At 41.7% G+C, this 24,037-nt stretch overlaps 1 long non-coding RNA gene across 1 annotated transcript in view; it reads left to right on the top strand.

Annotated features, from left to right (window-relative positions):
* The window catches only part of LOC133623305 (uncharacterized), a 29,756-nt gene extending 11,625 nt beyond the window's left edge, over positions 1-18,131 (top strand). Inside the window, exons 2-4 of the long non-coding RNA XR_009817871.1 lie at positions 3,325-3,441; positions 14,707-14,821; positions 17,941-18,131. This is a non-coding gene — a long non-coding RNA (uncharacterized lncRNA). The remainder of the gene's footprint in view (positions 1-3,324; positions 3,442-14,706; positions 14,822-17,940) is intronic.
* The last annotated feature ends 5,906 nt before the right edge of the window (positions 18,132-24,037 follow it).

Consider the following 24,037-nt stretch of genomic DNA (forward strand, 5'->3'; position numbering starts at 1 on the left):
GTAAGCCATGCATTGTAGATTAATTACACACGTGTCTCAATGTATATGTTAAGTTAAGTACCACTGATAGTCACACACACACTAGGTGTGGTGAAATCACCCTCTGCATTTGACTCATCCCCTTGTTTCACCCCCTGGGAGGTGAGGAGAGCAGTGAGCAGCAGCGGTGGCTGCGCTCGGGAATCATTTTGGTGATTTAACCCCCAATTCCAACCCTTGATGCTGAGTGCCAAGCAGGGAGGTAATGGGTCCCATTTTTATAGTCTATCTGCACAACAATACACAAAATACTTTTTTTTTTTTTTTGAAGAAAACATGAGCCTGTGCAGCTTTAAAAAAATAAGTGAAGTCTAATCATTTGAGACTTATTCTGAAATACTTAATGCACAATATAACAGTTTGCGTGGTGTTGCTCGGTAAACTCAATACCAGGGGTGTCCAAACTTTTTCCAACAAGGAAAAAAAAATGAAAGAATGCGGGTTATCCACTTTTATACTTTTTGTATATTAACGATGATTAAAAAAAATAATTAAATGCTCGTCAGTATATGCCAAACTATTGAAAAAAAACATTGCTATCTTATCATTTGTGTCATAGGTCAGTTGTCCCCAACCTGTTTGTAGCTGTGACGCTTGAAAATTGAAAATTTGAAAAAAAACCTGAAAAAAAATAAACTAAAATCGCATAACCCATAATGGTATTTTTTTAAATTTTTGTCATAAAGAAATACAATCATGTGTGCTTACGGACTGTATCCCTGCAGAGAGTTATATTGATATATAATGTATATATTGTGTTTTTTATGTTGATTTAATAAAAATAAAAATAAAAATTATTTTTTATTTTTTTTTATTTCTTGTGCGGCCCGGTACCAATCTGTTATAGGTGACAAAGCTGTATATTTCCGAACCCCTAATTGTACGAATTTGTCGAATGTTATGACCTGCCCCCACACAGGTCATGTCCTGTTTAGGTTCCTGTAATAGTTCACCTAGGTTTAGCTTTATTTCTGTTTCAGCGTTCCTTGTTTACCTCTGGTTGCTAGGGGCACTGATTTGAACACACCGGCCTCCGTTGGTTGAATGGGACAAGCGCCTGTGCCCAATCAGAATCATGCCCCTTATTCCTACCCGTCGAGCCTTGCCGGTCCTTGCAAGATTCTTCTTCGCTACTCGCAAAGGTTTATGTTGATATTAGCTGTATGCTACAGTTTACTTTTTCTGGTTAAACTATGCTAAGTTCTTCATGATATGCTATGCTAAGTTAGCCTCGAGCTCCCGTAAGTTTTGAATTCTTTTTTTCCACATCATGCCAAATGGCGACACCACAGACCGAATACAAATATGCTTTGTCGTAATGACGACTGTTCAGCGTGTTGTTGTTGTTCTGGCTTTGTCACTGAATAGAAAGTGGATGAAAGTGTTCATATTATTTAAAAAATACCATTCATACATCCGTTTTTCATACTGTAGCGCTGGCCTCATTAGGGTCGTGGGTAAGCTGGAGCCTACCCCAGCTGACCTACAGTGAGAGGCTTGATACAATATATCGGAATGTGTTTTGGAAAATAAAGTGCAAATGGAAATGGAAATACGGCGCCACCATTTTAGTCATAATTTTTGCGCTCAATGTACTTCTCTATGGCTTTTTTCATTTTGCACAATTTGAGGTTACCAAAACAACATTTACAACAACAAAAAAGTATGAATTATGTTTAGACAAGTAAATAAAACATGTTCATCTTTTTATACTATTTTCTTTTTTTACATTGACAAATGATTTTGGATTTTATTGTAGTTCTGCAAGCAAATTAATATTTCACCAAGGGGTTTTATTAGGGCTGTGAATCTTTGGGCTATGGGCCTTCAATTCTTAGGGGTATTGTTTCGATTCAGAATCGATTCTCGATTCCAAATCAATACTGTTTTAGTAACATTGGGTGCCAATTCTATGATTAACTACAATCCTTCATGAAATAGATAACAGCTGATACATTTCTATATTACTTAAAAGAAAACTGGTTTTGTTTGATAAAATTCTACCTAAACATTTAATAAAGTCAAATACAAATAAGGCAATAAGAAACACTTCTCTTTTTTAAAGTAAATTTGCACAGCTGATATGATCATCTACATCACATGTGTCAAACTTAAGGCCCGGGGGCCACATCTAGCCCGGCCCCATTATTCTTTGTGGCCCGCGATTGCCTGGAAATAATATGCATCAACTTTATTTCATCTTTATTGATTAATGTATCTACATTTTTACAGAAAAAAAGCATGAAGGCATGCAAATGCAGCTTTTAACTCAATATTGTTTGATGCAACAAGCTACAGTGGGGAAGGGATTTATACGGCCCCATTCCTGGGTAGATCTCGCATGAGAGGAAGAGTGGGGTTCATAGTTTTGCAATGCCATCTGCTGACAATGAGGGAAAGCTCCACTCTACATAGCAACTGACGCTGGGGTCAAAGTTGGAATGACGGCTAAAGCGGATCGTGCACAACCGCAATTCGTCACGTTTCGTGTGTCAGGTAAACCGCGACAAATAGTGCCTTCTGAATCCCGTTCCGACTGTATTCCTTGCCTTTGTTTGATTCAAACCCTTTTCTAATGAACATTCTACACTAGCAGGCTTTCCATTAGTTTGTTAGTAAACAACGATAACTGTGTAATATTAACATGAAGCGGCCCTCCAAGGGCTTTGGTATCTGCGATGGGGCCCAAGATTAAAATGACTGTGATCTACATCAACATGCACAAGACAGGTTTAAAGAAATACATAAAATATTTGTTTTGTTTTTTTAATCGTTTATTGAATCGTTACAAGTAGGAATTGCGATTCATTCGAAAATCAATTTTTTTTTGCACCCCTATGTTTTACATGTACATGTTTTTAAGAAGTATATATTTTGCCGTTTTGTGCATTTTTTAAAGCTGCCCTGCTGCATACTGTCATTGATCTGCTGGGAGCGTAATGAAGTGTGCAGTAACAGTAACCTACTTCATTAATATCACCTCGCCTTCTAGTGACACAATAAAAACTAACCTGGGACTTGAAATCACTTTTTAACACAAGAGGGCTCCTTCTGTGCGTCACATCATCGCATCCACTAAGAGGTATGCGTGTTCACCGCAGGGGTTCATTAATAAAATATGAGCGTATCATATAATAGACTCGTCTGCCAAATTACAGGAGACAGAAAGACGGCTTATTAGGAGATTTTGGGGGGGGGGGGGAGATGTGCAAGATGGAGACTAAAGAGAGAGATTAAGTGGCTTTTTCTCGTCAAACACTAAGAGAATCCCTTCTTGTTCCACAGGGGGGAAATATACAATGATGACACGCAGCATCAGGACCACAATCTTCCTCGGGGATATTTTACCAAGAGGGGAGAGGGACTTTTTTTCCCCTCTGTGCGACGTGTAAGAGAAAATGTGTAAGTATTTACACAACTGCATGTATTGCCCAGTTTTGCTCAGCACACTGTCGCCATGGCAACAGAGGCCAGTATTTCTATGTTTCCCTTAAAACAATTTTGGGCAGCAAGGATTGCTCTATAATAATTTCACCTTCCAAAAAAAGCAACTTAATCACAGCGTTTATTTATGATTATACCATTATTATGGTTATTTTGATACATTCATGAACATTCTGGGTCACAGTTGCACTATTCAGCATGTCCCAAAAGGATTATAAGAAGATGTTATATATTATTACAGTTTTCTAATTTGTATTTATATTTATTATATGTTGTATTTGTTATAGTTTGTCATTTAAAGTTTGTTCATTTCCTGTGTTTGAATGTCACCATTTTCTCATTAAAGAGAAAATAACAATGTTTGGAAATAATACTAATAAGCTAATGTGAGTCCCAAAAAAAAAAATATATATATTAAAATGCTGCGATGAGGTGGGGACTTGTCCAGGGTGTACCCCGCCTTCCGGCCGAATGCAGCTGAGATAGGCTCCAGCACCCCCCGCGACCCCGAACGGTACAAGCGGTAGAAAATGGATGGATGGATATATTAAAATGGAGATAAAATAAAATAAAAAAGCACAATCAGGGATATGTAACAAAAAATTATGCTATCTATAATAGACAATGTTTACAATGAAAATAATACAATTGTGATGATGTACAGAAAAATGTCAACATAATTATTCATGTATTATTATTTATAACTGATAAATATTTGGCACACATTTGCACTTTTTATTGCTATTCTAATAATTTTCTTAACTTTTGAGGACATACAGTACAGCATATGCATGTCACACATTATCAACAGTTATATTGATATCCAAAATGGAATATGTGCAATTTATTCTTAGAATGGCAATATATCTGTATTTTTAAGGCCATTGGTGATGCTCATGGCTTATTGTTCAGGACGATCGAGGAAATGCAACAATAAATGATGCTTTTTATAATAGAAGAAAATATATATAATGAAAAAAATACAATTGTGACAATGTATAGAAAATGTGAAAATAAGTATTCATGTATTATTATTTATAAATGATTAATATTCGTCACATTTGTATTGATATTCTTATATTTTTGATTTATTTAAACCAAAACAAGTGTTTCATTGAACCGACTTAAGATAATCACTTCAATTGTTGACACACGATGAAATTAGGTATTTAAATCAATAAATCCAGTTTGTTAAAATAATTTTTCAATTAAATTTAATTGAAATACTCTGTTGATCAAAACTAGCAATTTAAAAAAATCAACTCAATATTTTCTGAATTAATTTAGTCCTTTTTTTCCCTGTGTCAAAATGATATAAATTAACTCATCATCTATTATTTATTTTACTTTAAAAGCAATCAACAATAAAAAAATATTACCACATTTTTCTACTTATGCGAAAATAATAATATACCTATATGTAATTTATTCCTAAAGAAGCAATGTAAATATATATACATATACATATATGTATATGTATATGTATATATATATATATATAAACATACATCCATACATCCATCTTCTTCCGTCGCGGGGGCAGCAGCCTAAGCAGAGAAGCCCAGACTTCCCTCTCCCCAGCCACTTCGTCCAACTCTTCCTGGGGGATCCCGAGGCGTTCCCAGGCCAGCCAGGAGACATAGTCTTCCCAACGTGTACTGGGTCTTCCCCGTGGCCTCATACCCTAAACACCTCCCTAGGGAGGCGTTCGGGTGGCATCCTGACCAGATGCCAGAACCACCTCATCTGGCTCCTCTCGATGTGGAGGAGCAGCGGCTTTACTTTGAGCTCCCCCCGGATGGCAGAGCTTCTCACCCTATCTCTAAGGGAGAGCCCCGCCACCCGGCGGAGGAAACTCGTTTCGGCCACTTGTACCCGTGATCTTGTCCTTTCGGTCATAACCCAAAGCTCATGACCATAGGTGAGGATGGGAACGTATATCGACCGGTAAATTGAGAGCTTTGCCTTCCGGCTTAGCTCCTTCTTCACCACAACGGATCGATACAGCGCCCGCATTACTGAAGACGCCGCAACGATCCGCCTGTCGATCTCACGATCCACTCTTTCCTCACTCGTGAACAAAACTCTGAGGTACTTGAACTCTTCCACTTGGGGCAGGGTCTCCTCCCCAACCCGGAGATGGCACTCCACCCTTTTCCGGGCGAGAACCATGGACTCGGACTTGGAGGTGCTGATTCTCATCCCAGTCGCTTCACACTCAGCTGCGAACCGATCCAGTGAGAGATCTTGGCCAGATGAAGCCATCAGGACCACATCATCTGCAAAAAGCAGAGACCTAATCCTGCAGCCACCAAACCAGATCCCCTCAATGCCTTGACTGCACCTAAAATTATGTCCATAAAAGTTATGAACAGAATCGGTGACTAAGGGCAGCCTTGGCGGAGTCCAGCCCTCACTGGAAACGTGTCCGACTTACTGCCGGCAATACGGACCAAGCTCTGACACTGATCGTACAGGGAGCAGACTACCACAATCAGACAGTCCGATACCCCATACTCTCTGAGCACTCCCCACAGAGCTTCCCAAGGGACACGGTCGAAAGCACTTGTAAACTGGTTGGGCAAACTCCCATGCACACTCCAGGACCCTGCCGAGAGTATAGAGCCGGTCCACAGTTCCACGACCAGGACGAAAACCACACTGTTCCTCCTGAAGTCGAGGTTTGACTATCCGGCGTAGCCTCCTCTCCAGTACAATTAGTTAGACCTTACCGGGAAGGTGAGGAGTGTGATCCCACGATAGTTGGAACCACCACCCCGGTCTGCCAATCAAGAGGTACCGCCCCCGATGTCCACGCGATGCTGCAGTCTTGTCAACCAAGACAGCCCCACAGCATCCAGAGCCTTAAGGAACTCCGGGCGGATCTCATCCACACCTGGGGCCTTACCACCGAGGAGCTTTTTAACTACCTCAGCGACTTTAGCCCCAGAAATAGGAGAGCCCACCACAGATACCCCAGGCACTGCTTCCTCATTGGAAGACGTGTTGGTGGGATTGAGGAGGTCTTCGAAGTATTCCCACCACCGATCCACAACATCCGCAATCGAGGTCAGCAGAACACCATCCTCACCATACGGTGTTGACAGTGCACTGCTTCCCCTTCCTGAGGCGGCGGATGGTGGTCTAGCATCGCTTCGAAACGTCCAGAAGTTGTTTTCCATGGCTTCCCCGAACTCCTCCCGTGTCCAAGTTTTTGCCTCCGCGACCGCTGAAGCCGCACACCACTTGACCTGTCGGTACCTGTCCGCTGCCTCCGGAGTCCTATGAGCCAAAAGAACTCGATACAACTCTTTCTTCAGCTTGACGGCATCCCTTACCACCGGTGACCACCAACGGGTTCTAGGATTACCGCCACGACAGGCACCAACTACCTTGCGGCCACAGCTTCAATCAGCCGCCTCGACAATAGAGATGCGGAACATGGTCCACTCGGACTCAATGTCGAGCACCTCCCTCGTGACATGTTCAAAGTTCTTCCGGAGGTGGGAATTGAAACTCTAGCTAGACGTTCCCAGCAGACCCTCACACTGCGTTTGACCCAGCCAGGTCTGTCCGGCATCCTCCCCCACCATCGCAGCCAACTCACCACCAGGTGGTGATCGGTAGAAAGCTCCGCCCCTCTCTTCACCCGGGCGTCCAAAACATGAGGCCGCAAATCCGATGACACAACTACAAAGTCGATCATGGAACTGCGGCCTAGGGTGTCCTTCTGCCAAGTGCACATATGGACACCCTTATGTTTGAACATGGTGTTTGTTATGGACAATCCGTGACGAGCACAAAAGTCCAATAACAAAACAACACTCGGGTTCAGATCCGGGCGGACATTCTTCCCAATCACGCCTCTCCAGGTTTCACTGTCGTTGCCAACATGAGCATCGAAGTCCCCCAGTAGGACAAAGGAATCACCCGGGGGAGCACTTTCCAGTACTCCCTCGAGTGTATCCAAAAAGGGTGGGTACTCTGAACTGCTGTTTGGTGCGTAAGCACAAACAACAGTCAGAACCCGTCACCCCACCCGGAGGCGGAGGGAAGCTACCTTCTTGTCCACTGGGTTGAAGCCGGGGGACAACAAGAATTGCTACCCCAGCCCGTCCCCTCTCGGGAGAACTGGTTCCAGAGCCCTTGCTGTGCGTCGAAGTGAGTCCGACTATATCCAGCCGGAACTTCTCCACCTCGCACACTAGCTCAGGCTCCTTCCCCCCAGCGAGGTGACATTCCACGTCCCATGAGCTGGCTTATGTAGCCGAGGATCGGACCGCCAAGTGCCCTGCCTTCGGCTGCCGCCCAGCTCACAACGCACCCGACCTCTATGGCCCCTCCCATGAGTGGTGAGCCCATTGGAGGGGGGACCCACGTTGCCTCTTCGGGCTGTGCCCGGCCGGGCCCCATGGGGACAGGCCCGGCCACCAGGCGCTCGCCATCGTGCCCCAACTCCGGGCCTGGCTCCAGAGGGGGACCCCGGGGACCAACGTCCGGGTGAGGGAAATCGGAGTCTCGGTTGTTGTACTTTCATAGACGTCTTCGAGCCGCTCTTTGTCGGATCCCTCACCTAGGACCTGTTTGTCTTGGAAGACCCTACCAGGGGGCATGGAAGCCCCCGGCCAACTATATATATATATATATATATATATATATATATATATATGTGTGTGTGTATCTTTAAGGCCATTGGTGAAGTATTGAGGCATAGCCGCGTTCTTCGTCACACAGTAAATGACTGACCACCAGTCTGGTGGTGTTGTCACCGTAGGTCACATGTGTCAAACTCAAATCCCATCATTTTATGTGGCCTGCAAAAGCCTGCATCAATAAAGTACTTTATCTTTCTTACTTAATGTATTTGTTCTTTAAATTTTGATGGAGAATTGTATGTCTTTTAAACTCTGACTATGCAAAAAAACATTATGTTAACACAGGTTTCCTAAGAGCGGCCAGGACCTCAAGTTTTGTTGGCCCGCAGCATATTTTTGGATGAAAAACAACAAAAAAAATGTAAAAAAATAAATAAATAAATAAAAAATTCTGATGTAATGAGAAAAATACCATTTTAATTTTGATAGCTCAGGGGTGTCCAAACTTGTTCCACCAAGGGTCGTATACTAAAAAGTCAAAGTATGTGGGCCATTTTGAAATTATTTTATTTTGTTAATAAAAAAAAAGATAAAAACAAGCATTATAAACCGTATTTTCCGGGCTATAGAGTGCGCCCACAACCTCCAAATCTTTGAATATTTTTTTTTACATATATTAGCCACACTCAACAATGAGGCGCAGATATATACCGTTACAAAAGATTTTGTGGATGTTTATTTACATAATTGGTTCCAAATGATTTCTGTAACACGGCAGTAAAATGGCTGATCAAACAAAACGGAAGTCATCGACACGGACCCACTAGCTGCGGAAGCTAGCTCCCCATTCAGCCAAAAAGACTCAATAACTTCACACTGATGTTTTGGTGAATTTACGAAACTGAATACAAATACAATAAAATACAAAAATAATTCCATTATAAGTTAATAATACTAACAAAGATAGTTGGAAAGGTGTTAGCATATTAGCTAATGCTAACGATGCTAGCTTGACTACATTAAGATAGCACATAGAAATATGCATGAAAAAACTGCTACAGACATCACACATGGGTCGGTTTAGTAAGTATTAATTGTTTTAGTTATATTTTAAAACTTCCAAACACTATGGACAGTTATTATTCCAGTTCAATGCACGAAAACAGCAGCTGCAGTGTGTGAACTTTTCCAAATGATGGCACCGTAGCACTGACAATAACATACCTTTTCGGTGTCGCTGTCAATCTAATATGAAAACTTTTTGTTGAATACAAAACATTATGGCTGTTAGCGAAGAAAATTCCATAAAATAGTTGCATCGTTTGATAAACCACAGGGTTCAAAGGGTTGGAAAAAAGTTGTGGCCTATAATCTGGAGAATTCTGTATATTTAAAAGTTAGGGTCAGCTATGTGTTTTTAGTGACAAAGTGTATTACTAGTTATTAGTATCAAAATGTCTGCTTTTTCTCATTTCATTATCTATTTTTGTTTTTATATTTTTACTGTTTTTCTACCCCTGTAATAATTAATAATAGTGAACTTTGTCACCTATAACACAAGTTTTTTCTTTAAATATTAAACGAAATAAAAACATATCAAAATGGCCCCTGCATACCTTAACTTTTTTGGCCCTTGGTAAAAAAAAAAAAAAGAAGTTTAAAAACCCCTATATTATGATACTTTTTTTTGTCTTGTTCCCCTGAATTATGATTTCAAAGGCAAGTACAGTATGGTATCCATCGAAAAAAAGACCAATAATCAAATGCATAGGAAATTGTGTAGTACAAACCCCGTTTCCATATGAGCTGGGAAATTGTGTTAGATGTAAATATAAACGGAATACAATGATTTGCAAATCCTTTTCAACCCATATTCAGTTGAATATGCTACAAAGACAACATATTTGATGTTCAAACTGATAAACTTTTTTTTTTTTTGCAAATAATCATTAACTTTAGAATTTGATGCCAGCAACACGTGACAAAGAAGTTGGGAAAGGTGGCAATAAATACTGATAAAGTTGAGGAATGCTCATCAAACACTTATTTGGAACATCCCACAGGTGTGCAGGCTAATTGGGAACAGGTGGGTGCCATAATTGGGTATAAACACAGCTTCCCAAAAAATGCTCAGTCTTTCACAAGAAAGGATGGGGCGAGGTACACCCCTTTGTCCACAACTGCGTGAGCAAATAGTCAAACAGTTTAAGAACAACGTTTCTCAAAGTGCAATTGCAAGAAATTTAGGGATTTCGACATCTACGGTTCATAATATCATCAGGCATGGGTAGCTTACACATCTGTGAAGGCGCCATTAATGCTGAAAGGTACATACAGGTTTTGGAACAACATATGCTGCCATCTAAGCGCCATCTTTTTCATGGACGCACCTGCTTATTTCAGCAAGACAATGCCAAGCCACATTCCGCACGTGTTACAACAGCGTGGCTTCGTAAAAAAAGAGTGCGGGTACTTTCATGGCCCGCCTGCAGTCCAGACCTGTCTCCCATCGAAAATGTGTGGCGCATTATGAAGAGTAAAATACGACAGCGGAGAACCCGGATTGTTGAACGACTGAAGAAGAATGGGAAAGAATTCCACTTTCAAAGCTTCAACAATTAGTTTCCTCAGTTCCCAGTCGTTTATTGAGTGTTGTTAAAAGAAAAGGTGATGTTACACAGTGGTGAACATGCCCTTTCCCAACTACTTTGGCACGTGTTGCAACCATGAAATTCTAAGTTAATTATTATTTGCAAAAAAAAAATAAAGTTTGAGTTTGAACATCAAACATCTTGTCTTTGTAGTGCATTCAATTGAATATGGGTTGAAAAGGATTTGTATTGTCATTGTATTCCGTTTATATTTACATCTAACACAATTTCCCAACTCATATGGAAATGGGGTTTGTAATATCATGAGGGGATTATACATGAATTTATATTCATTCACTGTTAGAAGCGGCCCTCGGAGAGCAGCCATGACTGCGAAGCTGCCCCTTAGCTGCACTGGCACACTTGTCCACCAGGTGGTGTCTCCCATTGGGTACAGAAAATGGGGGGTGGGGGGTGGGGAGGGGGGGGGGGGGGTTAGTGACCAATGTTTCCAGCTCCATCCATCTTTGGAAACACAAGCAACAGAGATGAATGGAGGCTCTGCTGGGTGACACGGCAGCTTCTTGCTTAGTTGGCCTGAACTGCAACATTATCTGTGGTGAATTTATGGTTCTGTCTCCTGGTGCACTGGCTTGCCTTCGCTCATGCATCCTGACTTAATTATCAGGTCCTGTAGGCACCTCTTGCATATGTATGTGGTCACGCAGTCTAAATATGTAAACGCTTACTCGATACCCTGACAAAAAAGAAAAAAAAAGAAAAATGGACCCAATTTGTTTTTAGATTTACTACCTAATTTCAAACTGTTTCAAACAGTGCATTACATCGTCTTGTGTGTAAAATCTCCGATACAAGCAGTATTTTACAAAAGGTAAACATGCAAGGCATTGACTACCACGAGACTTGCAGCTACACAGCAGCTAAGTACACAATAGCACACAATAGGTAATAACTGTCCTTAATTGACCAGTATTGCCATCGAAATCACGTTTGTCAATATAAACAAGTATCAAATAGTTAAATTTGACTTATATATTTGAAAGTCAATCAATCAATCAATCAAAGATTATTTATATAGCCCTAAATCTCGAGCGTCTCAAAGGGCTGCACAAGCCACAACGACATCCTCGGCTCAGATCCCCCATCAGGGCAAGAAAAAACTCAACCCAATGGGCTACAATGAGAAACCTTGGAGGAGACCGCAGATGTAATATAATTTTCCCTTTGTTATTTTTTATTATAACCACATGGTGGTTATTGTTTTGGAGCGCACCAAAGAGACTTCTGTGTGTGTGCGCAGGTTGACATTTGAGCTTGCTGTTGTTGTGTTGTTTGGATAAAAAAGAGATTGTTGAGCCATTAACCACTTTTCATGTTGGTTTGATATGTACTGTATATATATATATATATATATGTATATATATATATATATATATATACGTTAGGTGTATATATGTATGTATATGTATATGTATATATGTATGTATATGTATATACTGTATATATACATGTATATGTATGTATATGTACATATATATACATATATATATATATATATATATATATATATATATATATATATATATATATATAATATATATATATGTATGTGTGGGAAAAAAATCACAAGACTATTTCATCTCTACAGGCCTGTTTCATGAGGGGGGGTACCCTCAATCATCAGGAGATATATATATATATATATATATATATATATATATATATATATATAGATATAGATATAGATATAGATATAGATATAGATATAGATATAGATATATACATATATACATACATATATACACATATATACCAGTGACGTGCGGTGAGGTTGATGGCTGGTGAGGCACTGACTTCATCACAGTCAGATTTACAAACATATGAACCCTAAAGAGTATCTTATTCACCATTTGATTGGCAGCAGTTAACGGGTTATGTTTAAAAGCTCATACCAGCATTCTTCCCTGCTTGGCACTCAGCATCAAGGGTTGGAATTGGGGGTTAAATCACCAAAAATGATTCCCGGGCGCGGCGCCGCTGCTGCCCACTGCTCCCCTCTCCTCCCAGGGGGTGAACAAGGGGATGGGTCAAATGCAGAGGACAAATTTCACCACACCTAGTGTGTGTGTGACAATCATTGGTACTTTAACTTAACTTTAACTTTACACATACAAACTGTAGCACACAAAAAAGCACATTTAATAAAAAAACGTTATTATGGTCTTACCTTTACTTATAAATGCGCCGCTGTTGTGCTGGATTAATGAACCCCCTGATGGGAGTGTTATATCAACTAAAGCCCTCACTTCAACTTTCCACGTGCAAGATTGAATCTATTTAAAAAAGTGTAACCGAGGATTTATAAATGTCGCCTATACTGTATGAAACTACAAAATAACAAACACGGAGGCTCCAGTTTACACGAGGACCACTTTATTTACCTTCTTTCAAAAACTTCCGCTCCACTCCAACGTGTCAAAATTCCGCTCTTAGCGCCTTCAAAATAAGAGCTCAAGGCATATACTGTATAACAGCGCATAACAGGAACTTAACATCACAAAGAGGAAAGCCCATAAAAATAGGTTACCAAAGTTATTTAATAAGAAGCCAAAAAGTGCAAAAACAATAATGTTCGTGTTGGAGGAGTTGTGAATTAGATACACCTGCAGTCTGCAGGTGTACCTAATGTTGTGGCCCAGCAGTCATTCGCAACTCCTCCAACACGAACATTATTGTTTTTGCACTTTTTGACTTCTTATGAAATAACTTTTTTAAATAGATTCAATCTTGCACGTGGAAAGTTTAAGTGTGGGCTTTAGTTGATATAACACTCCCATCAGGGGTTGCCGTGCATTCTACGGCGGGGGTGCAGGAGGCGAGCCTCAGCCAGTGCGTCTTTTGCAGCCGTTTTATGATCGCTCAGCACAAGAAATACTTTACACACATACAGTTGTTGACAAAATACACTGTACATTATATACCTCAGCTAACTAAACTATGGAAATGTATAATATAGTTCATATAGCAATACGGTCTCACTGCACAGCAGACCAGCAGATAGCCGAGTCCGTCCATGTTGAGGCACTGAGTGACGTGCCTCGACTGGCTGCTGTTCACCGCACCGTCTCTTCTCAGTATTTGAATGGCAAATGTAAAAATTCTGCGATTTTGAATAAAAATAATCTAAAACTGGTGAAGTTAATGGGTTGTACTTGTATAGCGCTTTTCTACCTTCAAGGTACTCAAAGCGCTTTGACACTACTTCCACAAGTTAAATGGAAAATAACTTTATAGTATAATCACTGGATACATATAACAATTTAATATATATTTTTTTCTTTTTAAATTTTTTTTCTTTCCATGATGGCAGGTGAGGCCCCCGCCTGCACGTCACTGATATATACATATACATATATACAGTATATATATGTGTATATATATATATATATATATATATATATATATATATATATATATATATATATATATATATATATATATATATATATATATATATATATATACTGTATATATGTGTATATATGTACACTTACATTATAGTGTCTTCAAAGTGTGCATTTTTCCACTAAAACAGGGACGTTTGAACTAATTATTCGTGTTTACATTGTTTTTTAAAGGGGAACCCTGCTTCACTATACAAACTTTTCTGTTTACAAACCATGTCAAAGAACTAATTAAGTTCATAAATCGAGGTTCTGCTGTATTTACTGTAGTATTCAGCAAAACTTGGAGCTTCAGCTGCTTACAGAAACTCCGACCTCGTAGTTTGAAGATAAATGTGAAATGAAGGATGAATGTAACGAACAAATATTCACTATTTACTTTGTTACATGCTGCAAAAGTCGTCAGTGAGACGGCATTTTTGTGACGTTATTCATCTCAACCCCGAGTGAAACAAATGCTCATGCTAACAGGCTAACGCCAAATCTTAAGCGTTTATGTTGTCGCCGTAAGATAAACATTGACATTAATTATTTATGTATTGTTATTTACAGCTGAAATGGATCAAAAGGAACCGCCTGACCCCAATGAATGCATCATTTACTGAGAGCACCACTTTCTGACCGTTGGACACTACGGACAAAAACCTGAGTTTTTATGTCAAATCAGGTACGTACACTTTGTTTTCAAGTCATAAAGATCTGTGGTAACACTTTAGTATGGGGAACAAATTCTAAGTAACAACAACTTAATTTAGAGTTATTTGGACACTAAGGGAACATATGAGAGTTAGGGTTAGGGTTAGGGTTACTAATAAGTAGAGATGTCCGATATTATCGGCCTGCCGATATTATCGGCCGATAAATGCTTTATAATGTAATATCGGAAATTATCGGTATCGGTTTCAAAATGATCGGTATCGGTTTCAAACAGTAAAATGTATGACTTTTTAAAACGCCGCTGTGTACACGGACGTAGGGAGAAGTACAGAGCGCCAATAAACCTCAAAGGCACTGCCTTTGCATGCCGGCCCAGTCACATAATATATGCGGCTTTAACACACACATTGGTGAGTGCAATGCATACAGGTAACACTGAGGGTGGCCGTATAAACAACTTTAACACTGTTACAAATATGCGCCACACTGTGAACCCACACCAAACAAGAATGACAAACACATTTCGGGAGAACATCCGCACCGTAACACAACATAAACACAACAGAACAAATACCCAGAACCCCTTGCAGCACTAATATTTCCGGGACGCCACAATGTACACCCCTGCTACCACCAAACACGATCCCCCCGCCCACCCCAACTCAACCCAGCCCCACCCCCCACCCCCCCACACCACGACTAATTCCACGACTGTATATATCGGTTATGGTTGATATCGGAATCGGTAATTAAAAGTTGGACAATATTGGATATCGGCAAAAAAGCCATTATCGGACTTCTCTACTAATAAGCAATAATTCTGAAGTTATTGAGGGAAGGCTCTTAGTTAATGGCTTGCTGGTTGTATAATAAGGCCATGCAGAATAAGGCATTAATTAGTACTTAGTAATGACTAATTAAGAGCCAATGTGTTACTAATTTGCATGTTAAAAAGCAACTAATTAATGGTAAATATGTTCCCCATACTAAAGTGTTAACATGTTTGCATATTATTTCTTTGGCAAAATAAATATGACCTAATATTGTGTTTATTTACACGCTATCAGTGTAGTAATATACTGGATCACTCATGCATTCGTCATCAGCCTGACTTGTGTCAACTACCCTGAACTTTGCAAACACAAAACACACACTTGTACTGGAACCTTTAGTTCCAGCTTCCAGGAACTTAAAGTCCCTGAACTTTTGCTAGAAAAGGGCCAGTTGACTGGTGACCAGGCCAGGCTGTTTCCCGCCTTACGCTTGAAGTCAGCTGGGATGGCCTCCACCTTGACCTTATGATGAGGACACACCGTACCAATAATAAAAGAATGGAGTTGTTTTGCAATGTGAGTGGAGTAAAATGCGTTTCTTCTCTATAAATATACTCAAGTAAAAGTAAAAGTATGTTGCATTAAAACTACTCTTAGAAGTCCAATGTATCCCAAAAGTTACTCAAGTAGATGTAACGGAGTAAATGTAGCGCGTTACTACCCACCTCTGCTCGCCAGGGACTTTCATCCTAGACCCTCTGTCTGTCGTACATGTGGGAATGAAGTAGTGTTTAGTGACGTGCTCATGAGATACAGGACGTGGGTTTGAGGCCATCAATTTGTGATGAAAATGAAAATCACTTAATTTTTACTCACTTTACCAGGAAATTGCCCGTATTTTGAAATGTAAATGAGGTCAGATGTGGTCTACAAGGCTGAAACTGTTTTTCAAATAGTGGGTCGGTGAGAATAGAGTATAGGGATAGATATTAGGGCTGTGAATGTTCAGGCACAACACGATAAGATTTTTGGTGGTAACAATTTGATTCAGAATCGATTCTTGATTCAAAACGATTCTCGATTCAAAATCCATCCATCCATTTTCTACCGCTTGTCCTTTTTGGGGTCGCGGGGGTGCTGGAGCCTATCTCAGCTGCATTCGGGCGGACGGCGGGGTACACCCTGGACAAGTCGCCACCTCATCACAGGGCCAACAGATAGACAGACAACATTCACACTCACATTCACACACTAGGGCCAATTTAGTGTTGCCAATCAACCAGGAATCAATACTTTTTAATAAGATTAGGTGCCAGTTCTATGATTAACCACATGCCTCCATAAAATGTACATCTCTAATAAATGTATTTATTATTTGAAAGAAAACTGGTTTTGTTTGAGAAAATTCTACCCAAAAATGTACTACATTTTTTTCGTTGAATGAAAATAAGTACTAAAATACTTGCTTGACTTATGATTTTAAAGCAAGCTATCCATCAAACTGTGAACTGTAAAAAATGTAAAAACTGTTAGCTTTCTTGCCAGAATTTGACTGTAAAATAAACAGCGACACCGTTTAAAAACACCAATCGTAGAAATTACGGTAAAATAGAATTAAAAAAAACCAAAAAACTGGCAGCTCAGTCGCCAGAATTTTACCGTAAACAGGGGTATATAAAAAACATAAAACATGAAGAAAAAAAACATGGTAAATTGCATGATAAAATTCTGGCGACTCAGCTGTCAGTTTTTATCGCAAAATATACTGAAAATGTTTTCTACAGTGGACGTAAAAAAAATGACAATAATGAAATGCATAGACAATTGTGTAACAATATCATTAGGCGAATCCTTATACAATTATATGCATATATCATTTTTACTGTTACATAACGGCGACGTGGCCCTCAATAACGAGTTTGACACCCCTGGTTTAGTGTAATTGCAGCCTGGGCGCCTATTAGCAATCTTCAACCCCCACTATAAAGAACGGTCCAAACACGAAAATTACCGTGAAACAAACACACATTGGACAGCACAAAGAGCAACTTCCTGACCGTCTCCTGGGGAATTCAACAGTGTGAAAATATAACATTTTTATATTCAATTTTACATTTATAATGAAGGTCTGTCATGGCTCTGGGTCGCCATAGCTGCTGGTAGAAGTAGATAACACATCTGATTAGATAACACATTTGGTCACGGGGGTTCAGAAGCGAATACTTTGTGTGGCCAAGCATCACCCTGACTCTACCTAAGGTAAATTGAGTTTGAGACCCTTAGTTTAAATAGACTCTGTTTTACACCACTTGACCTGCCGCTTCTCTTTTTCGCCTGTTTCTCCTGCATGGAGAAGTTACCAGGTGGCCACGCGTAATCTTTGGAGAGGTACCAGTCTGTTTTAAGTCGTGGCAGACCCTTCTCTATGACATGGATGTAGACCTCTGGACTGGACTCTCACATTGGTATGACTAATTCAGTAACTGTACCCACTTGGCATCCAAGTAGCCATGGATGAAGTGCTGGCTGTCCAGAGTCGAGACCCGGGGTGGACCGCTCGCCTGTGCGTCGGTTGGGGACATCTCTGCGCTGCTGACCCGTCTCCGCTTGGGATGGTCTCCTGCTGGCTCCACTATGGACTGGACTCTCACTATTATGTTACATTCACTATGGACTGGACTTTCACAATATTATGCTAGACCCACTCGACGTCCATTGCATCCGGTCTACCCTAGAGGGGGGTCCTCTCCAAGGTTTCTCAGTCATTCACATTGACATCCCACTGGGTTGTGAGTTTTTCCTTGCCCTTTTGTGGGCTCTGAACCGAGGATGTCGTGGTGGCTTGTGCAGCCCTTTGAGACACTCGGGCTATATAAATAAACATTGATTGATGATTGATTGATGAAGTAGGGCATTCCCCATGTCTGCAGTTCCTTCCCACTGTTTCTTCTTTGTCCCCATTTTGGGCTTTTGGAGTTTTTCCTTTGCCCGGATGCGGGTTCAGATCAGGGGATTATATAGATCAACTTTGATTGATTGATGATTGAACAATTTGCTCGTATCTCAAAAACGGTCAACTGTATTATCAAGTTTCAGTTTACTTCAGTTCAGTTTTCAATTTTAATCCCCCCCCCAGGAGGGTCATGACAGGCAATAATTGAAAAGCACTCGGCTAAAACGCAAAGTCTACCACAGTGCGTGTGTGTGTGACCCCAAAAAACTGCATGACTCCTGGTCAAGGTCCCCTTTTTTACTGCTTTTAATATCAAGTGTCCAGCTCTCGGTCCTTGATTCGGAATAACCTTCCATGCTGATGATGTCACATGTCTCTACCCAGTGTGTGAGGTCAACGTCATCTTGCCTAAGAAAAAAAAAAAAAAGGAAAGAAGACTAAGAAATATTAGATAGTGTTTATCTTGCTGCGTTCATACTTTGGTGCAGGGTCCAGGAAAGGAGACCACCAGACGGGGGACTTTTGTTCTCTCTCTGCACAACACCAGCGCTGCCAACACTTCCATCAGCACCACGGAGACACACAGGCACATTTGGGCAGCTCACCCTGCAACCATGGTAACAAGAAGAATTTTTACTCGTGGGCCGCGGCCAATAGTGTGGCACTTCCCAGTGAGCGGGGTCCAATAGGGGAGCGGTCTGCAGCCCGGCCCACTTGAAGGAACCATGATGGTGCTGCTGCAAGGGTTTGGAGATGGAGGCTTGGCTGTTGCGCAAGTATGAGAGTACGAGTGTGTGTGTGTGTGTGTGTGTGTGTGTGTGTGTGTGTGTCTGTGTGTGTGTGTGTGTGTGTGTGTGTGTGTGTGTGTGTGTGTGTGTGTTTGTGTGTGTGTGGCGGAGACTGCAGCATAAAATGAGGAGAGGAATCTCTCGGGTAATAAAGCTCATTCCCTGCAACTACCTGATGTTCAACACTCCAACACACACAGTCGTTGGTGATGTGCAGGTCGATACTGAAATACCAATACTGCCGATACCAGATCTTTATAATCTAATCGTTACTTTTGATACTTTAGTTCAGGGGTGTCCAAACTTTTTCCACCGAGGGCCGCATGCTGAAAAGTCAAGGTATGTGAGGGCCGTATTGATATATATATATATTTTTTTTAAAGTTAAAAACACATACTGTGTCAGCTTTGTATTATAGGTGACTAAGTATATTATTAGTATTATTATTTAATTAACATTTCAGCTTTTTCTTATTACATACCAATTTTTTTGGGCACTTTTTCTTACATTTTTATTGTTGTTTTCTTCCCCAGGTAATAATAGAATAACAATAATAATAATAATAATACTACGATTGTGTAACTCCATAACCTTGTGTGTCAAAAATTCTACCTGTCAAAAAATATAAACGTTCAGTTACACATTTAACAGCGTTTTTGTTTATATTTTAAGAATATTTTATTTTTATTTTGAGAGCTTTTAATATTTTACATCAGGGTGTCCAAAGCTTTCCTACTGAAAAGACAAGTATGACGGGCCATTTTGATATATTGTTTTATTTTATTTTTTTAAATGCTAAAAACAGATATAGACACAACTTTTTGTTATAGTTATATTATTATGAATTATTAGTTTTTAAATGTTTAGCTTTTTCTCATTACATTCCGATTGTTTGCTCCATTTTCTTAAATGTGTACTGTTGTTTTTCCCCCATGAAAGAATAGAATACAACTAATAATAAAATGATTGTGTAACTCCATTACCGTGTGTCAAAAATTCTACCTGCCAACAAATATCAATGTTCAGTTACACATTTAACAGTGTTTATGATGGTTATTGTAATTTTTTCAAATTAATGCATAAATGAGTATTGCATTTTTTATTTAACTAACTAACTAAACTTTGTTTAGATTTTAATTTGAGAGCTTTTAATATTTTACATCAGGGATGTCTAAACCTTTTCCACTGAAAAGTCAAGTTTGAGAGGCCATTTTGATATTTTTTTTTATTTAAAAAAGAAAAATGCTAAAAACAGATATAGACACAACTTTTTGTTATAGTTATATTATACATGATTAGTTTTTAAATGTTTGGCTTTTTCTCCTTACATTCCTATTTTTTGCTCTTTTTTCTTACATTTTTACTTTTGTTTTTTCCCTCATGTAAGAATAGAATACAAATAACAACTCGATAGTGTAACTGTATATAGTGTGTCAAAAATTCTGCCTGTAAAAAAAAAAATAAAAATTATGTTTAGTTACACATTTAACAGTGTTTATTATGGTTGTTGTCATATTTTAATGACTTCATAAATTAGTATTATTTTACTTTTTAATTAACTAACTGACTAAACCTTGTTTGTATTTAAGTATATATTTTTATTTTGAGAGCTTTTAATACTTTATATCAGGGATGTCTAAACTTTTTCCATTGAAAAGTCAAATATGAGGGCCCATAATGATATATTTCTTTTTTTTTTTGAATGATAAAAACAGATATAGACACACATTTTTGTTATAGTTAAACTATTATTAATTATCCATCCATCCATCCATCGATCCATCTTCTTCCGCTTATCCGAGGTCGGGTCGCGGGGGCAGCAGCTTGAGCAGGGAAGCCCAGACTTCCCTCTCCCCAGCCACTTCGTCCAGTTCCTCCCGGGGGATCCCGAGGCGTTCCCAGGCCAGCCGGGAGACATAGTCTTCCCAACGTGTCCTGGGTCTTCCCCGTGGCCTCCTACCGGTCGGACGTGCCCGAAACACCTCCCGAGGGAGGCGTTCGGGTGGCATCCTGACCAGATGCCCGAACCACCTCATCTGGCTCCTCTCGATGTGGAGGAGCAGCGGCTTTACTTTGAGCTCCCCCCGGATGACAGAGCTTCTCACCCTATCTCTAAGGGAGAGCCCCGCCACCCGGCGGAGGAAACTCATTTCGGCCGCTTGTACACGTGATCTTGTCCTTTCGGTCATGACCCAAAGCTCATGACCATAGGTGAGGATGGGAACGTAGATCGACCAGTAAATCAAGGGCTTTGCCTTCCGGCTCAGCTCCTTCTTCACCACAACGGATCGATACAGTGTCCGCATTACTGAAGACGCCGCACCGATCCGCCTGTCGATCTCACGATCCACTCTTCCCTCACTCGTGAACAAGACTCCGAGGTACTTGAACTCCTCTACTTGGGGAAAGATCTCCTCCCCAACCCGGAGATGGCACTCCACCCTTTTCCAGGAGAGAACCATGGACTCCGATTTGGAGGTGCTGATTCCCATCCCAGTCGCTTCACACTCGGCTGCGAACCGATCCAGTGAGAGCTGAAGATCTTGGCCAGATGAAGCCATCAGGACCACATCATCTGCAAAAAGCAGAGACCTAATCCTGCAGCCACCAAACCAGATACCCTCAACGCCTTGACTGCGCCTAGAAATTCTGTCCATAAAGGTTATGAACAGAATCGGTGACAAAGGGCAGCCCTGGCGGAGTCCAACCCTCACTTGGAACGGGTCCGACTTACTGCCGGCAATGCGGACCAAGCTCTGACACTGATTATACAGGGAGCGAACCGCCACAATAAGACAGTCCGTTACCCCATACTCTCTGAGCACTCCCCACAGGACTTCCCGGGGTACACGGTCGAATGCCTTCTCCAAGTCCACAAAGCACATGTAGACTGGTTGAGCAAACTCCCATGCACCCTCAAGGACCCTGCCGAGAGTATAGAGCTGGTCCACAGTTCCACGACCAGGACGAAAACCACACTGTTCCTCCTGAATCCGAGGTTCGACTATCCGGCGTAGCCTCCTCTCCAGTACACCTGAATAGACCTTACCGGGAAGGCTGAGGAGTGTGATCCCACGATAGTTAGAACACACCCTCCGGTTCCCCTTCTTAAAGAGAGGAACCACCACCCCGGTCTGCCAATCCAGAGGTACCGCCCCCGATGTCCACGCGATGTTGCAGAGTCTTGTCAACCAAGACAGCCCCACAACATCCAGAGCCTTAAGGAACTCCGGGCGGATCTCATCCACCCCCGGGGCCTTGCCACCGAGGAGCTTTTTAACTACCTCGGCAACCTCAGCCCCAGAAATAGGAGAGTCCACCACAGATTCCCCAGGCCCTGCTTCCTCATAGGAAGACGTGCTGGTAGGATTGAGGAGGTCTTCGAAGTATTCCCTCCACCGATCCACAACATCCGCAGTCGAGGTCAGCAGAACACCATCCTCACCATACACGGTGTTGACATTGCACTGCTTCCCCTTCCTGAGGCGGCGGATGGTGGTCCAGAATCGCTTCGAAGCCGTCCGGAAGTCGTTTTCCATGGCTTCCCCGAACTCCTCCCATGTCCGAGTTTTTGCCTCTGCGACCGCCGAAGCCGCACATCGCTTGGCCTGTCGGTACCTGTCTGCTGCCTCCGGAGTCCTATGAGCCAAAAGGGCCCGATAGGACTCTTTCTTCAGCTTGACGGCATCCCTTACCGCTGGTGTCCACCAGCGGGTTCTAGGATTACCGCCACGACAGGCACCAACCACCTTGCGGCCACAGCTCCAATCGGCCGCCTCGACAATAGAGGCACGGAACATCGTCCACTCGGACTCAATGTCTAGTTCCTCCCTCGTGACATGTTCAAAGTTCTTCCGGAGGTGGGAATTGAAACTCTCTCTGACAGGAGACTCTGCCAGGCGTTCCCAGCAAACCCTCACAATGCGTTTGGGCCTGCCAGGTCTGTCCGGCATCCTCCCCCACCATCGCAGCCAACTCACCACCAGGTGGTGATCGGTAGAAAGCTCCGCCCCTCTCTTCACCCGAGTGTCCAAAACATGAGACCGCAAATCCGATGACACAACTACAAAGTCGATCATGGAACTGCGGCCTAGGGTGTCCTGGTGCCAAGTGCACATATGGACACCCTTATGTTTGAACATGGTGTTTGTTATTGACAATCTGTGACGAGCACAAAAGTCCAATAACAAAACACCACTCGGATTCAGATCCGGGCGGCCCAATCACGCCTCTCCAGGTTTCACTGTCGTTGCCAACATGAGCGTTGAAGTCCCCCAGTAGAACGAGGGAATCACCCGGGGGAGCACTCTCAAGTACTCCCTCGAGTGAATCCAAAAAGGGTGGGTAATCTGAGCTGCCGTTTGGCGCGTAAGCGCAAACAACAGTCAGGACCCGTCCCCCCACCCGAAGGCGGAGGGAGGCTATCCTCTCGTCCACCGGGTTGAACTCCAACGTGCAGGCTTTGAGCCGGGGGGCAACAAGAATTGCCACCCCAGCCCGTCGCCTCTCACTGCCGGCAACGCCAGAGTGGAAGAGAGTCCAGCCCCTCTCAAGAGAACTGGTTCCAGAGCCCTTGCTGTGCGTCGAAGTGAGTCCGACTATATCTAGCCGGAACTTCTCCACCTCACGCACTAGCTCAGGCTCCTTCCCCCCCAGCGAGGTGACGTTCCACGTCCCAAGAGCTAGCTTATGTAGCCGAGGATCGGACCGCC

This window comes from Nerophis lumbriciformis, linkage group LG12 (genome assembly GCF_033978685.3).
Source record: "Nerophis lumbriciformis linkage group LG12, RoL_Nlum_v2.1, whole genome shotgun sequence".
Lineage (NCBI taxonomy): Eukaryota > Metazoa > Chordata > Actinopteri > Syngnathiformes > Syngnathidae > Nerophis > Nerophis lumbriciformis.